Source organism: Crassostrea angulata, chromosome 5 (assembly GCF_025612915.1).
Source record: "Crassostrea angulata isolate pt1a10 chromosome 5, ASM2561291v2, whole genome shotgun sequence".
Taxonomy (NCBI): domain Eukaryota; kingdom Metazoa; phylum Mollusca; class Bivalvia; order Ostreida; family Ostreidae; genus Magallana; species Magallana angulata.
The window spans coordinates 34,776,389-34,792,911 of NC_069115.1; the positions used below are offsets into that span (position 1 = coordinate 34,776,389).

Consider the following 16,523-nt stretch of genomic DNA (forward strand, 5'->3'; position numbering starts at 1 on the left):
TTCTGTAGGAACCAGTTCAACGACCATGGTGACAAGAGCATCTGGTCAGAATTCAAAATTACAATTCCATCTTGTGGAATGTTTGCTCCATTTTAAGGGGTTACTTTTTTTAACTTGTCAGTGTTTATTCTATGAGAAGCCAATCATGGTGACAAGAGCACCTGATTAGACAACAGTTTCATCACAGTTTTAAACATGTTTTAGGTGTACATGGACTTCGAAAATAGATTCATGGTCATGGTAATTTGTGGTTTTGTAGATAGAATACATTGGTTTAATCAAAACTTTTCAACCCTGGTGACATGGGCATTTAGTTGGATAATGTTATTAAGGTACATGTAATAGTACTCTTCATGTTTGTCATTTTTCATTGTTTACGTGGTTATTTTGGAAGTGTTTATTTCTTCAACATGGTGACATGAGTATCTTTTGAAATGATTTAACATTTATTGATATCATTTTTATGTTGTTTACAACTTAGGGAAGTTTTGTTCTATGCATTTTATAGTAAGTATAAACATGTGCAAAGAAAAATAACCAAAACAAATGCACAAATGATTTGGGTAGGGTTGATTTGCACACAAGTTAACACAACAAAGATGTAATTTTGCATCAAACAAGGTTTGCTTATGACAGTCACAACTGTGTACTATTGTTGTTGTCACTCCGTACAGGTATTCAGTTGTCATGGTGACATGAGCATCTTGTTGCAACACATGGAAAAGCTCAAGTCAAGGTGTATTTTTGCATCTTGTAGACATTGGTACGTAATTTTATGTAATGACGATTTTCAAGTAGTTTAATTTGGTTGGTTAATTGTATTTTAGATTAGTTTCAGGGGTTGTTGAGATTTGTTCTTACAATTATTTTGCACTACATTCAACTCTCGCACTGAGGTTGGTTGGGGCTACTGCCAACGACAGTCAATTATTGCAGTTACCCGTCCTTGGCAGTAGGTGGCATTTTTACCTTACCCCACCTTTGATATTAGCATTTTCATTGGAATTTTTGAAGTTATTTCATTTGTATTACTGCAAGTTTTTTTGTCAAATTAAATTTTATAATTGTAATATTTTTACAAGTTCGTCATTTAATAATAAATGGCCTTTTTCAATTTCAAACTGTAAGTTTGTTGTCAGTTATAATGTCACATCAAACAGAGCAACCTTTAGTGCGATTCATTTTTTGGGAGATGGGCATAAATGCTATCTATACAACTGATCTATGAAAGATCTCTTGACTTGAAACTTACAATTTTATAATACAAATACATTTACTTTTGCCAATTAATAGGGGACACATATCTCACTGAAGTTCCAAAACATGAATACAGTGATCTTCGATAACATCTTCTTTGACCGTTAGATTCTGGTTTGATTTTTATGAACACGACAGAAACTTTGTACAAATATCGGAGAAATAGCCAGATATTGTGAAGTCTCACATTAGTGGAAACACTCCTATACAATGGCAACGTATAGAAGTATTATTAAATGATAAAAATTTCAAAAATATTAAAACTAAAACATTTTTTAAAAAACCTCAAAACAAAATAAGTTTAATCGAAAATTAACTGTATTTATAACATTCTGAAAATATCTTTAAAAAACTATTGTTCACATTTCCTTCTTCAGGGTTTTGTTGCTATGTAATTCATATTGGTTTCCTACCAAGAAAGGAAATATTTCCTTCAAATCATTGAAATTATTTATTTGTGGAGGCATTTCTAAACATGTAGAAACATACGGATAAGTTCAACACAGTATATTGCTTAATGATCGACATTTTACTTCTAGAGTTTTAAAAACGTAAATATATCAAACCCGTACCATCAAAACACAGAGTACAATATATGTTGATAGAAAATAAAGAAATTGATTTAATTTCAATTTTTTCTCATTAAGACATATGGTTTAATGGGATCAAAACTAAAACGTGGCTTATAGTTTTTAGAGTACATGTATGTCATTAAAGCAGGCAAATGGGAATTGTTTATTCGAATGAAAACTCAAAAGCATTCTTTACAATTATTGTACGACGAAGAAGGCTACTGTAATGGTAACTCTAAATGGTTTGTTAGTAGTGTATACATGTGTATATGTATCAATCACAAACTTTTCATTGAAATATCAATCAGACGACAAAATAGGAATAATTTAGCTGAACATTCGATAGATACGGGGGACAGCGAAATCATTTACTTGCGACCATGATATTACACAGGAAGGTAATGATGTTGAATTTTTCAAGTGTTTTTGGGTCTTTTTTTTCTACCCACCAAATACTAAAAGGAATAGCTATAACATTCTATAATAATTTGATTCTAACCTCAGGGAAGGAGTCCAACACTGTATACATATATAATATTAATTGTCTTTTTCATTTTATGGCTTATCAAATTATTCTTTCTTATTTCAGAAATTTCTGCTGAGATCATGTCAGGTCCTTCTGAACCTTTGGATGAAGGTATACACACTTTCCAACTCTTTTGACAATGCTTCATTTTATTTTTAACTTCATTATTTTTGTGAATGAACAAATACTGAAATCAGTATAGATCTATTGTATAAACATCCATTTGTTGTATTATATTGATAATTGTATATATATATTTTGAAATATATTTAAGGGACTTCAGCTGTAAACATAGCAGAAAACACACTTGAAGAAGATGTCCCACCAGAATTAGACAATTGTAAGTAAGCAATAAAAAATACAAATCAGGGCTGCATTTTACAAAAGAACTTGCGACAAAGTCGTAGATATTTTACGTTTCATGGATTGATCTTAAAGGAGTAAAATATACATAAAATCATTTATTTACAACTGTTATTACTTCCATAATCGTATTTTACAGCCATTAGAATAAAACATTAATTGGTTCGTGATTAATTATCATTCATTAATTTGGTCGTACGTCGGAAGTTCGTTTGTAAAACGCAGCCCAAGAATTATTAATGTCAACCATAAGTGTTTGGAGACATGCTTTTCTTCCTGAAAACCAACAGGATGTGCACACAATATTTAGATAACTACCGATTTCCGCTTGTCTACACTAAAATATAGAAGAGAATTTGCTATATACTGTGTCTGAATCAAAATTTTTCATATATAAACCAGTATTTTAATTAGGAATATTGTGATGAACATTATTTTACTGCTTGCTTGTTTTCATCATCATATATTCCTTTGACAAACATTGCTTCAGTTAGATGTAAATCGTTTGTTGTAAAGGTGTCTGAAAATTTGGTTCCTGGAATTTGATTATTGGAAATTAAGCACTTTTTAGTTACAATTAATTGAATAAAACTTTGTTGTAGTGGTAGAGGAAGCAGACCTACAGGAAGAGGAAGAAGAGGAGACATCACTTCGAGGAAAGAAATCCTCTTCATCTAGTAAATATTTTTTTTCTTTATATTACATGTATACCCCATGACTTATTTGAGTAAGTTATTTGACATTTCAATTTAATTTTTCTTATTTTAAACTCAAACAAACTGGGTAATATCAGTCAAACTTTATGTGCAGAGTAACTCATTGTAAAAGAGGTCAAGTGTGTGTTTCAGTCTATGTTTAGATATGATAAGATAGAGGTGGTGCAGATTTAGGTTATAACACATTTTTATAAGATGTACAAATTTGTTTCATTGCAGCACGAATAAAATGGACTGAGGCTGAACTGGAGGAGGTTAAAGAATATTTCAGAGAATGTCTTAACACACACACACACCACTCCAGGAAGAATAACTTGTAATATGGCAATAGAGAAAAGCAGGGCTAATGGAGGTTCCATTCAGTATCGACCATGGGAAACTTTAAAGAAGAAAGTGTGGAATCTGATCCAAAAACAAAAATAAAACCCATTTTGAAGTTTTTGCATCAAATGTTTGTTATGTAATGATGTTTGTATTGTTCTTTTCCTTTGCTCTTCTTTCTAGTTTGAGACAAAATTTTCATCATCATTTACTTGTCACTGAACTTGTCATTGGTAATTTCTTTAATTGTGTGAAACACATGCATTGTATCTGTTTAGTAGGATGTAATCAGTTTGAAAATTTTATCGTACGAAAGTACACATATTCATTTACCTGGACATTTGATGAGAATTTCCTTTGATCAAGTCAAATTATTGCAAGATTGCAATTTATTTAGCAGTATGGTTGTATAAAATTATTTGTAACATTTTCATGGATTTTCTTCACTTGATGAGAATTTCTTTTACTAAATGAACTGATAGCCAAATTTGTAATTAAGGGCTTGGTTTATATGCCATTTGTCATTAAATTTATCTTTGGATCAAAGCTTAGAAAAATATGTTTCTGTGTTTCTGAAGACAACAATAAATAATGATGATTCCTCAATAGTTTGGTAGTTACATAATAATACTTAATGGTAGATAAAATGAAAGTTTGTGGATAAAATCTTTTCATTATATTTGCTTGAATTTTATGAACCACGGCCATGTTGCAATAATTTAATTTCAAAACCATGCTTAGAAGAATTGGTTTCATTTGCATAACAGCCAGGTTGTTTAGATGCAAAATAATGATACATGTACCTTGATATAATACAAATGCCTTCTACTGATTGGGTTGTATTCTAATACAGAAGAACAGATATTCAAGAAAAATACAGACACTCAGGTGTTCCAAATATCTGTTGGGTTGTATTTCAGTGAAGAAAGAAAGGTAGCCAAGAAAATTTGGACAGGTGTCCAGTTCTTGTTGAGTTGTATTCCAGTTTAGGGAGATAGGTAGCAAAGAGGATTTGGACAGGTGTCCAATTCTTGTTGAGTTGTGTTCTACTTTAGGAAAATAGGTAGCCAAGAGGATTTGGACAGGTGTCCAATTCTTGTTGAGTTGTATTCCATTGACAGGTAGCGAAGAGGATTTGGACAAGTGTCCAATTGTTGTTGAGTTGTATTCCAGTTTAGGGAGATAGGTAGCCAAGAGAATTTGGACAGGTGTCCAATTCTTGTTGAGTTGTATTCCACTTTAGGAAAATACACAGGGCGAAAAACCATCTTTAAGCAAGTCCTTAAAGGTGGCTTAAAGGTGACTTAAAGGAGCTTAAAGGCTATACAACCTTTAAGCCGCCTTTAAGTCACCTTTAAGCAAGTGCTTATAGGTCCTTAATGTCCAAACTTCTTTAAGCCACCTTTAAGCCACCTTTAAGCCACCTTTAAGCATCTTTAAGTGGCATTTACGCTCTCTTTACACTGCCTTTACACTGTCTTTAAGTGGCCTTTAAGTCAATATTGATCAAGCTGAACATTAAAAACATATATCAAATGCAAAAGCTCTTTTATAGAGATGGGAGGGGGTCATCCGAGTGATAATTTAATGTCCAAGGAAGGGGGGGGGGGTTGTTCCTGGCGGTTTTAATCGTCGCTCCATTAAACACAGATCGCTATCATCAGCACCGCTCCGATGGACACAGATTGCCGTTATAAAATTCTTTATACTTTTTGGGGGGTTTCAAAATCATTGTAGGGATCTTAATATGTGCATAAAACTAATTAAAGTATGTTTGTTTCCTATTATAAATTAATCGGTGAAAAAAATCTCTCTCTCTCTATTACTGCTTTGTTTGTCTAGACATAGTTTTGTTCGTTTGTGTATATCTAATTAGAGTCTATTGTTTGTCCAACTTAAGAAAACCCCCGGAGCTAACACAGAATATTCAAGATATACACAACAGTTGTGTCGTGTGCCCAGGTGCATGTTTGTGTATATCTAATTAAAGTCTATTGTTTTTCCAACTTAAGAAAACCCCTGGAACTAACACAGAATATACAAGATATACACAACAGGTGTGTCGTGTGCCCAGGTGCACGTCAGGGTTTCTAAAGGCGTTGAATCTTAGTATGTACGAGTATACGATAAGTCTAGTGAATAAAAGTTAATTTACATTTGTAATTCATTTTCAAAGTATTATTTCCTAGCTCTGGGTTTCAAAGATGTTACGTCTACAAATTAACGATACATGTATGTAAGAGTAAACTCTTGAGGCTAATTAATTAATGTACCGGTGATCATAAATAGGGGTTGATTATTTAAATATATGTATAAGGGTAAATATGTCAAATATACCCGGCCTGGCACATCATACAATTGTATGTACAAGTCATTTGCAATTGCCACATGCAGTAAATACGTCACCGGTAATTGGTAATTTTGTTTGTTATAGAATTGATAGTTTAAAAATCATGTACATATAATTACATGTAAATATTTAAACATATTGGAACGGCGCCGCGATCATGAAAACCGGGAAATTGCGGGAAATTGAACAAATACCCTAATAGTATCAATGCATTTAATAACAGAAATGATTTTATTTTCTTTCTTACATTTTTATAGCTATAAATTAGATGAACGTATATCTACTCGGTTTAAATTTATTAACTAAGAAAGCCTACTATATATATAGTGAACCTAACGGTTTCCATTTAGGTATAATATATTTTTGTTCACTGAAGACCAAGTTCCGTATTTCATTCTAAATACATGCATGCATGTAATTTATAAATTAGATATAATTGATTGTTACAAACTGAATGGTTTGTCAAAATCTTTTCAAGTAAACACATTCAATACAGTGATTCAATATCCACTGATATATAGGATATAAAAACGCATATATATATGTAAGTTGCCGTGGCGCAGAGGAAGTGTGGTGGTGCTAGAAACTAAGGGTCCCGGGTTCAATTTCGCCGTGGCCGCTTTTTTTTGCGTTTTTTTTTTTTCATTTTCCTTTCTAGAACAAAAACCGTTTTAATACATTTTCTTTCATAAAGTTAATACATTTTGTTGGAAATTAAGCACAATATTGAATTATTTTTTTTTAATGGCTTAAAGGTGGCTTAAAGGTAGCTTAAAGGTGGCTTAAAGGTGGCTTAAAGAAGATTAGACATTAAGGACCTATATGTTGTCCTTAAATGTGGCTTAAAGTTGGCTTAAAGATAGTTTTTAAGCTGCCTTTAAGCCATCTTTACGCTTTCTTTAAGCCACCTTTAAGCAACACATATAGCTTAAAGGTGGCTTAAAGATCGTCTTTAAGCTACCTTTAAACACCTTTAAGCTATCTTTAAGGAGGACTTAAAGATGGTCATTCATCCTGTGATAGTTAGCCAATGTGTCCAGTTCTTGTTGAGTTGTATTCCTGTTTAGGGAGATAGTTAGCCAAGAGGATTTAGACAGGTGTCCAATTCTTGTTGAGTTGTATTCCATTGACAGGTAACCAAGAGGATTTGGACTGGATTAGAATACCTGTTGGCTCCTTTATGTATCCAATATGAATGGGACTTTATCAGAAAACTTGTTGGTTTTTTTTGTAATGAATGTTTCTAAGTATCCGAAACCATGACTAAAATAAGTATTTGTATTTAGATTAAGGTAGACTTGCCTTCCATTAGGAGCTAATTGGGCATGTGCATTGTAGAGGGAAATAATATTTTCGATCTTAGCAAAACTACTTCACAAAAAGAAGTTTGTCTCAAATAAAAGGTATGCAGTTTTGTCTAAATATACATACAAACAATTAATCAACCGTAAATTTGGTATGAATCAAGAATAAAATGAAAAATCCAATAAGTGTAGACACTTAAATATAGATGCCCAATTAGTTTTAAACAGTTACAATCCAATAACTGTACTCTCGTGTGTACGGTTTTTTCATATCCAATAAGCAATATCCAACAGAACTTGGACCTGACGAACCCAATATATAGCCTAATGTGTGTCCGTCCGTCCGTCCGTCCGTCTGTCTGTCCCACTTCAGTTTTCCACTGTTTTTTTCTTTATGCGTTGGACGAATGCTGAGCAGCTTCAAAATATCAAACTACAGATCAAGTTTACACTTTTGCAGCGTCTGGTTGACATATTTTCTAGAAAATTAATTTTTAGGGTCTTCCGTTTCCAACGGAAGACCTTTTTGTTTTTCTTCGGATTCTTTTTAGGGTCTTCCGTTTCCAACGGAAGACCCTCTTGTTATTCTATGGTTTCTTTTTCTTTATTAGGGTCTTCCGTTTCCAACGGAAGACCCTCTTGTTATTCTTCGGTTTCTTTTTCTTTATTAGGGTTTTCCGTTTTCAACGGAAAACCCTTTTGTTATTCTACGGTTTCTTTTTCTTTATTATTAAGGTCTTCCGTCTTCAGCGGAAGACCTTACTGTTTTTCTACGCGTTCTCATTCTTCTATATTATTATTTTTTTTCTTGGTAGTCACCCTTAATTTCTCAGCCATTTCTCAATCGATTTTAATGATTTTTACAGGGATGATGTCTTAGGTGAATATCTCTTTGCATCTTACTTCCTGTCTGAAAATTCACTTCCGCTTCTGAATTATCTCCCTTTTTCATGTATTTTGGAACATGATATTGTCCACGCATCTCCTCAAAAACTGTTATAGTTAGGGACTTGAAATTTATATGCAAGATAGAGTGGTTATGGTAGATTTGCTTGCTTGTTTTAGATTTGACCAGAAGTGATCATTCTTGAAGCTCGCCCGGAACTGAAAATGTTGATGTTAAATTTTTTGGACAATTTTTACGAAATTTGAGATTTGATCACGAATATCTTTCTTCTAACTAATATTTTGCTAACACATGTAGAGCATCAAAAATTTATCTATAAAAGATCTTTTAACTGACACCAAGCAAAAGGGGCTGACCCCTCATATTAGGGGCCAAGAGGGGTCTAAAGTCTTTTATCTATATCTCTTTAATGAAAAATATTTTGTAATGCATTATAGAAGCAAAAATGTTTCTCTTCCAGTTATCTACCTATATCTGTTAAAAGTTTTCTGATATGTTACATAATTTGGATTTTAAAGGGGCTAGAAATCCAATATTTTGATCATTTATTTCTTAAAAAGGAGAAATATTTTGAAATGCATTCTTGAAGAGAAGATACTCAGAATAATAATCGTAATAATATTTAACCACCAAAGTTTCGTTTAATGGTCCTTATAAGGGGATAAAGGGTCGGCCCCTAAAACAATCTTTCCCAAATATCTCAAAAACAGTAACAAATTTCTAAACACTTGTTCAACAAAATGTGTTTAATATTAAGGGACCTTTCATTGATATCAAGAAAAAGGGGCTAGCCCCTCAAATTAGATGATAAGAGGGATCTAAATGTTTCAATCAAAGCTCTTATACATATATCAGAAACAAAACAAGGGCGAGAAGTCCAATACATTTATGATTTATTTGTAAAAGAAAAAGATGATATAGAAATTGAAGAAAAGAGTCTGTTTAAAATCAAAGGATTTTTCATTCTATTTTCAAATCAAGTTTAGCTGGTAAATAGCAAAATAAAGGTCATGCATGTATATCAAACTCTAGTGATATTGGGAATTTAGTATTTTCCGTTTAATATAGAAGTCACCGACCGCCCCCCCCCCCCCCTTCATAAATTCAGTTAGTTTTACTGGCCCGATTTTACTTGATCTTTTATCTCGGACCTTTAATTTCAACTTAGTACCATTCTAGATTACTGTACTAATTACCAGACCAATTCGTTCATTATTAACAGAGTTATGAACTTGTTGGCATTTGAGTTTCAATTGTCGTGCTTGACATGTACTGTAGAAAAAAATTCTAATTCCCGAGCCCTTCACTCAATCCTAGTGAAATGTTGTGTGAATGTACCTCGGACCCCATTCTTATTGTCTGCCAAATATGCAGCGGATTGAACAATTGAAAAGAAATTTCTGAGACCAAGCGGCGGGTATAGCCAGTACAGGGACTTAAAATTTACACAGATCTAGGGATGTAAGCAGCCGCGTAATATTTCTGTTGCATGCATATTTCTTGTTTTCCGTTTAGTCTGTAGCTACGATAACGTGTGAACTACTTATGGATGTTACAACTGTGGAAATTACTCTCATCAAATTTTTACCGAGTAAATTTACGTGTTACTGATTTCGTTATTTCGACATTTATAAAGATTTTATCAATCCTGTTGAAATACAACAGTCAAACACAATAGTAAACGACACGGGAAAAAAATCACAGCACTGAAATACATGTGCAAAATGCATCAGTCATTGTTTTAGGACTTTACTTCCCCTAAATGTCGTTAACCGAATCCGAGATCCACACCTCAAAATTCTACTTTCGATTTATTTACGACGAAAATCAAGATCGGGTCTTTTCACCCCCCTCCAGACACAAACGCGCATCAATATTTCAAATGACCTCGCGCTGTTACCAAACCTGTGTAGTCAGACATCTCACACGTTGTTTTTCATCTCATACAAACATTTAGCTCCTGTCCCGAACGCCACAAATTCAAAAAGAAATTCGGGAATTATTTCGCGTCAGCCATGTTTTGACTCGAACCTTCGATGAAATACTGTTATGACACCTGCAAAGGCTGTGTGTTCTAATCTCGCCGGAGCCAAGATTTGTTCTTTCTCTCTATTTCCTTCTCTCCATTTTTTGGACCTTCTAACTAAAGCATTCAACATAAAGGGGTTGTTGGACTGAAGTACAAGTTGAAAAACACTCTTCCATTAAGATTTAGACAAAAACAGTCTTTTATTATTAAGGTCTTCCGTCTTCAGCGGAAGACCTTACTGTTTTTCTACGCGTTCTCATTAGGGTCTTCCGTTTCCAACGGAAGACCCTCTTGTTATTCTACGGTTTCTTTTTCTTTATTATTCTTTTTTTTCTTTTTCTGACTTTTTTGGAGCGCTATTTCTCAAAAACTATCCAACCGATTCGCACAAAATTTTCAGGACGGATAAAGTATGATTGGCGCTACAAATTATAAAATTTTTAAATGATAACGTCACTTCCAGTTTCAGATATTGACGATTTTGTAAATTTTTAAGGGTCATTTTGTCCACGCATCTCCTCCTAAACTAATCAAGATAGAAGCTTGAAAATTTCAGGGATTGTAGATGAATGTATGTAGATGTACCCACATGCTTCCAATGAGGAAAATTGCTCAAGGCCTCAAAGCTCGCCTGCACCTGAAAATTAGCACCAAATTTTTTCACGAAATTTTTGCACATTTTCGGTGATATTTTTTTATGTATAAATATTTTGTTAAAACATGTAATGCAAAAGTTGTTTCAAATTACACGAGCTTTCGTTTGATATCAAAAAATAGGGACTGATCCTTCAAATTAGGGGCCAAGAGGGCTGTAAAGTCTTCTTACAATAACTCTTTACTGAATAATAATTTGTTATTAATTATAGAAGCAAAAATGTTCATTGCTGGGCTGTTTATCTATACAGTACCATACTTAAGTCATATGTTACGTAATTAGGGGTTTCAAGGGGCCATAATTTCAAAATTTCGATCATTAATATATGAAAAAGAAGAAATATTTTGAAAAGCATTGTAGAACAAAAATTGCTTAAAATAATGTTCTGTATAATATGCCACCTTAATTTTTTTTTTCATGACCCCATTTAGTAGATAAAGGGCCGGCCCCTAAAACACATTTGTAAAGATATCCTAGGAACGGTTAACATTTCGTGAACACTTGTTGAACAAAATATGTTTATAATTGCAAGACCTTTCATTTGATATCAAGAAAAAGGGGCTAGCCCCTCCAATGAGGGGTCAAGAGGGGTCTTAAATCTTCTTACAAGAACTTTTTACTGAACAATAATTTGTTATTAATTATAGAAGCAAAAATGTTCATTGTTTAGCTGTTTATCTAAACAGTATGATACCTAAGTCATATATTACGTAATTAGGGTGTTCAAGGGGCCAGAATTCAAAACTTTGATCATTAATATCTGAAAAAGGAGAAATATTTTTAAAAGCAATGTAGAACAAAAGTTGTTTAAGATAATGTTCTGAACAATATGATACCATAAATTTTGTTGTTAGTGGCCCCGGTAAAGAATTAAAGGGTCAGCCCCTAAAAAACAGTTGATTAGATATCTCGATAACGGTTCACCAATCGTAAACATTTGTAGAACAAAATATGTTTATATTAGCGAGACCTTTTATTTGATATAAAAAAAAGGGGGCTGACCCCTCAAATTAGGGGCCAGAAGGGCTATTAAGTATTTTTATAATAACTCTATTCTGACCAATAATTTGATAAAAATCATAAAGCAACAAAGGAGCTTTTATTAAGCTTAATTTAAAACTGAAACCCGTTTTAAAATCGGAGGATGCATTACAAAAATATTGGGATTCAAAAATTGAGTTTTCGGGAAATTTTGATTCCACGTTCTTGGTTAAGGTATCACACCGGTAATCGGCCAATCGAAATGAACTTAGTCGATTGTAGTTCCATATATACTTCAGAATTATTGTTTTCCTTGACTGCATTTTTACATTTTCCTTTACTCAGTTTTAAAATTTTTTGTACCACTGAGTAGGATATTTCATGTACTTTGTTAGGTGATGATCTTTTTTCACAGGGACTACTTCTTTCAGGGCACATGCAGCAGCTTCCTGGGGAGTGTGCAGTCTGTTTACTATATAGTGAAAACAATTACCGGTGTGATACCTTAAGAAAATAGTGTTATGTTAAAAGTTAAATTAACTCGTACCTAAAATAATTCGGAAATTGTTAATTCGTACTTGAAGACATTCAGAACTTTTTTTATTAAATCGTTCTAGAAATTGTTAAGGTTTTTGTTAATTCGTTCTTGAAATCATTCAGACATTGTTAAGTCGTACTAAGAATTATTTGATTTTTTTTAAATATTCTTTTTTATTTTCTTTGTAGTTGGTTTTAGAACTCTGCTTCTTACAGGATCTTCTATCTTTACTCTCGACACCACCGGAAGACCCACTCGTTGCTTTGCAACGAGCTTTGCTCTAGTTCTTCTATATTATTATTTTTTTTCTTGGTAGTCACCCTTAATTTCTCAGCCATTTCTCAATCGATTTTAATGATTTTTACAGGGATGATGTCTTAGGTGAATATCTCTTTGCATCTTACTTCCTGTCTGAAAATTCACTTCCGCTTCTGAATTATCTCCCTTTTTCATGTATTTTGGAACATGATATTGTCCACGCATCTCCTCAAAAACTGTTATAGTTAGGGACTTGAAATTTATATGCAAGATAGAGTGGTTATGGTAGATTTGCTTGCTTGTTTTAGATTTGACCAGAAGTGATCATTCTTGAAGCTCGCCCGGAACTGAAAATGTTGATGTTAAATTTTTTGGACAATTTTTACGAAATTTGAGATTTGATCATGAATATCTTTCTTCTAACCAATATTTTGCTAACACATGTAGAGCATCAAAAATTTATCTATAAAAGATCTTTTAACTGACACCAAGCAAAAGGGGCTGACCCCTCATATTAGGGGCCAAGAGGGGTCTAAAGTCTTTTATCTATATCTCTTTAATGAAAAATATTTTGTAATGCATTATAGAAGCAAAAATGTTTCTCTTCCAGTTATCTACCTATATCTGTTAAAAGTTTTCTGATATGTTACATAATTTGGATTTTAAAGGGGCTAGAAATCCAATATTTTGATCATTTATTTCTTAAAAAGGAGAAATATTTTGAAATGCATTCTTGAAGAGAAGATACTCAGAATAATAATCGTAATAATATTTAACCACCAAAGTTTCGTTTAATGGTCCTTATAAGGGGATAAAGGGTCGGCCCCTAAAACAATCTTTCCCAAATATCTCAAAAACAGTAACAAATTTCTAAACACTTGTTCAACAAAATGTGTTTAATATTAAGGGACCTTTCATTGATATCAAGAAAAAGGGGCTAGCCCCTCAAATTAGATGATAAGAGGGATCTAAATGTTTCAATCAAAGCTCTTATACATATATCAGAAACAAAACAAGGGCGAGAAGTCCAATACATTTATGATTTATTTGTAAAAGAAAAAGATGATATAGAAATTGAAGAAAAGAGTCTGTTTAAAATCAAAGGATTTTTCATTCTATTTTCAAATCAAGTTTAGCTGGTAAATAGCAAAATAAAGGTCATGCATGTATATCAAACTCTAGTGATATTGGGAATTTAGTATTTTCCGTTTAATATAGAAGTCACCGACCGCCCCCCCCCCCCCCCTTCATAAATTCAGTTAGTTTTACTGGCCCGATTTTACTTGATCTTTTATCTCGGACCTTTAATTTCAACTTAGTACCATTCTAGATTACTGTACTAATTACCAGACCAATTCGTTCATTATTAACAGAGTTATGAACTTTTTGGCATTTGAGTTTCAATTGTCGTGCTTGACATGTACTGTAGAAAAAAATTCTAATTCCCGAGCCCTTCACTCAATCCTAGTGAAATGTTGTGTGAATGTACCTCGGACCCCATTCTTATTGTCTGCCAAATATGCAGCGGATTGAACAATTGAAAAGAAATTTCTGAGACCAAGCGGCGGGTATAGCCAGTACAGGGACTTAAAATTTACACAGATCTAGGGATGTAAGCAGCCGCGTAATATTTCTGTTGCATGCATATTTCTTGTTTTCCGTTTAGTCTGTAGCTACGATAACGTGTGAACTACTTATGGATGTTACAACTGTGGAAATTACTCTCATCAAATTTTTACCGAGTAAATTTACGTGTTACTGATTTCGTTATTTCGACATTTATAAAGATTTTATCAATCCTGTTGAAATACAACAGTCAAACACAATAGTAAACGACACGGGAAAAAAATCACAGCACTGAAATACATGTGCAAAATGCATCAGTCATTGTTTTAGGACTTTACTTCCCCTAAATGTCGTTAACCGAATCCGAGATCCACACCTCAAAATTCTACTTTCGATTTATTTACGACGAAAATCAAGATCGGGTCTTTTCACCCCCCTCCAGACACAAACGCGCATCAATATTTCAAATGACCTCGCGCTGTTACCAAACCTGTGTAGTCAGACATCTCACACGTTGTTTTTCATCTCATACAAACATTTAGCTCCTGTCCCGAACGCCACAAATTCAAAAAGAAATTCGGGAATTATTTCGCGTCAGCCATGTTTTGACTCGAACCTTCGATGAAATACTGTTATGACACCTGCAAAGGCTGTGTGTTCTAATCTCGCCGGAGCCAAGATTTGTTCTTTCTCTCTATTTCCTTCTCTCCATTTTTTGGACCTTCTAACTAAAGCATTCAACATAAAGGGGTTGTTGGACTGAAGTACAAGTTGAAAAACACTCTTCCATTAAGATTTAGACAAAAACAGTCTTTTATTATTAAGGTCTTCCGTCTTCAGCGGAAGACCTTACTGTTTTTCTACGCGTTCTCATTCTTCTATATTATTATTTTTTTTCTTGGTAGTCACCCTTAATTTCTCAGCCATTTCTCAATCGATTTTAATGATTTTTACAGGGATGATGTCTTAGGTGAATATCTCTTTGCATCTTACTTCCTGTCTGAAAATTCACTTCCGCTTCTGAATTATCTCCCTTTTTCATGTATTTTGGAACATGATATTGTCCACGCATCTCCTCAAAAACTGTTATAGTTAGGGACTTGAAATTTATATGCAAGATAGAGTGGTTATGGTAGATTTGCTTGCTTGTTTTAGATTTGACCAGAAGTGATCATTCTTGAAGCTCGCCCGGAACTGAAAATGTTGATGTTAAATTTTTTGGACAATTTTTACGAAATTTGAGATTTGATCATGAATATCTTTCTTCTAACCAATATTTTGCTAACACATGTAGAGCATCAAAAATTTATCTATAAAAGATCTTTTAACTGACACCAAGCAAAAGGGGCTGACCCCTCATATTAGGGGCCAAGAGGGGTCTAAAGTCTTTTATCTATATCTCTTTAATGAAAAATATTTTGTAATGCATTATAGAAGCAAAAATGTTTCTCTTCCAGTTATCTACCTATATCTGTTAAAAGTTTTCTGATATGTTACATAATTTGGATTTTAAAGGGGCTAGAAATCCAATATTTTGATCATTTATTTCTTAAAAAGGAGAAATATTTTGAAATGCATTCTTGAAGAGAAGATACTCAGAATAATAATCGTAATAATATTTAACCACCAAAGTTTCGTTTAATGGTCCTTATAAGGGGATAAAGGGTCGGCCCCTAAAACAATCTTTCCCAAATATCTCAAAAACAGTAACAAATTTCTAAACACTTGTTCAACAAAATGTGTTTAATATTAAGGGACCTTTCATTGATATCAAGAAAAAGGGGCTAGCCCCTCAAATTAGATGATAAGAGGGATCTAAATGTTTCAATCAAAGCTCTTATACATATATCAGAAACAAAACAAGGGCGAGAAGTCCAATACATTTATGATTTATTTGTAAAAGAAAAAGATGATATAGAAATTGAAGAAAAGAGTCTGTTTAAAATCAAAGGATTTTTCATTCTATTTTCAAATCAAGTTTAGCTGGTAAATAGCAAAATAAAGGTCATGCATGTATATCAAACTCTAGTGATATTGGGAATTTAGTATTTTCCGTTTAATATAGAAGTCACCGACCGCCCCCCCCCCTTCATAAATTCAGTTAGTTTTACTGGCCCGATTTTACTTGATCTTTTATCTCGGACCTTTAATTTCAACTTAGTACCATTCTAGATTACTGT

At 33.2% G+C, this 16,523-nt stretch overlaps 1 pseudogene; it reads left to right on the forward strand.

The window, feature by feature from the left end:
- The first annotated feature begins 2,209 nt into the window (after nt 1-2,209).
- Nucleotides 2,210-4,260, forward strand: LOC128185367 (uncharacterized; annotated as a pseudogene).
- The last annotated feature ends 12,263 nt before the right edge of the window (nt 4,261-16,523 follow it).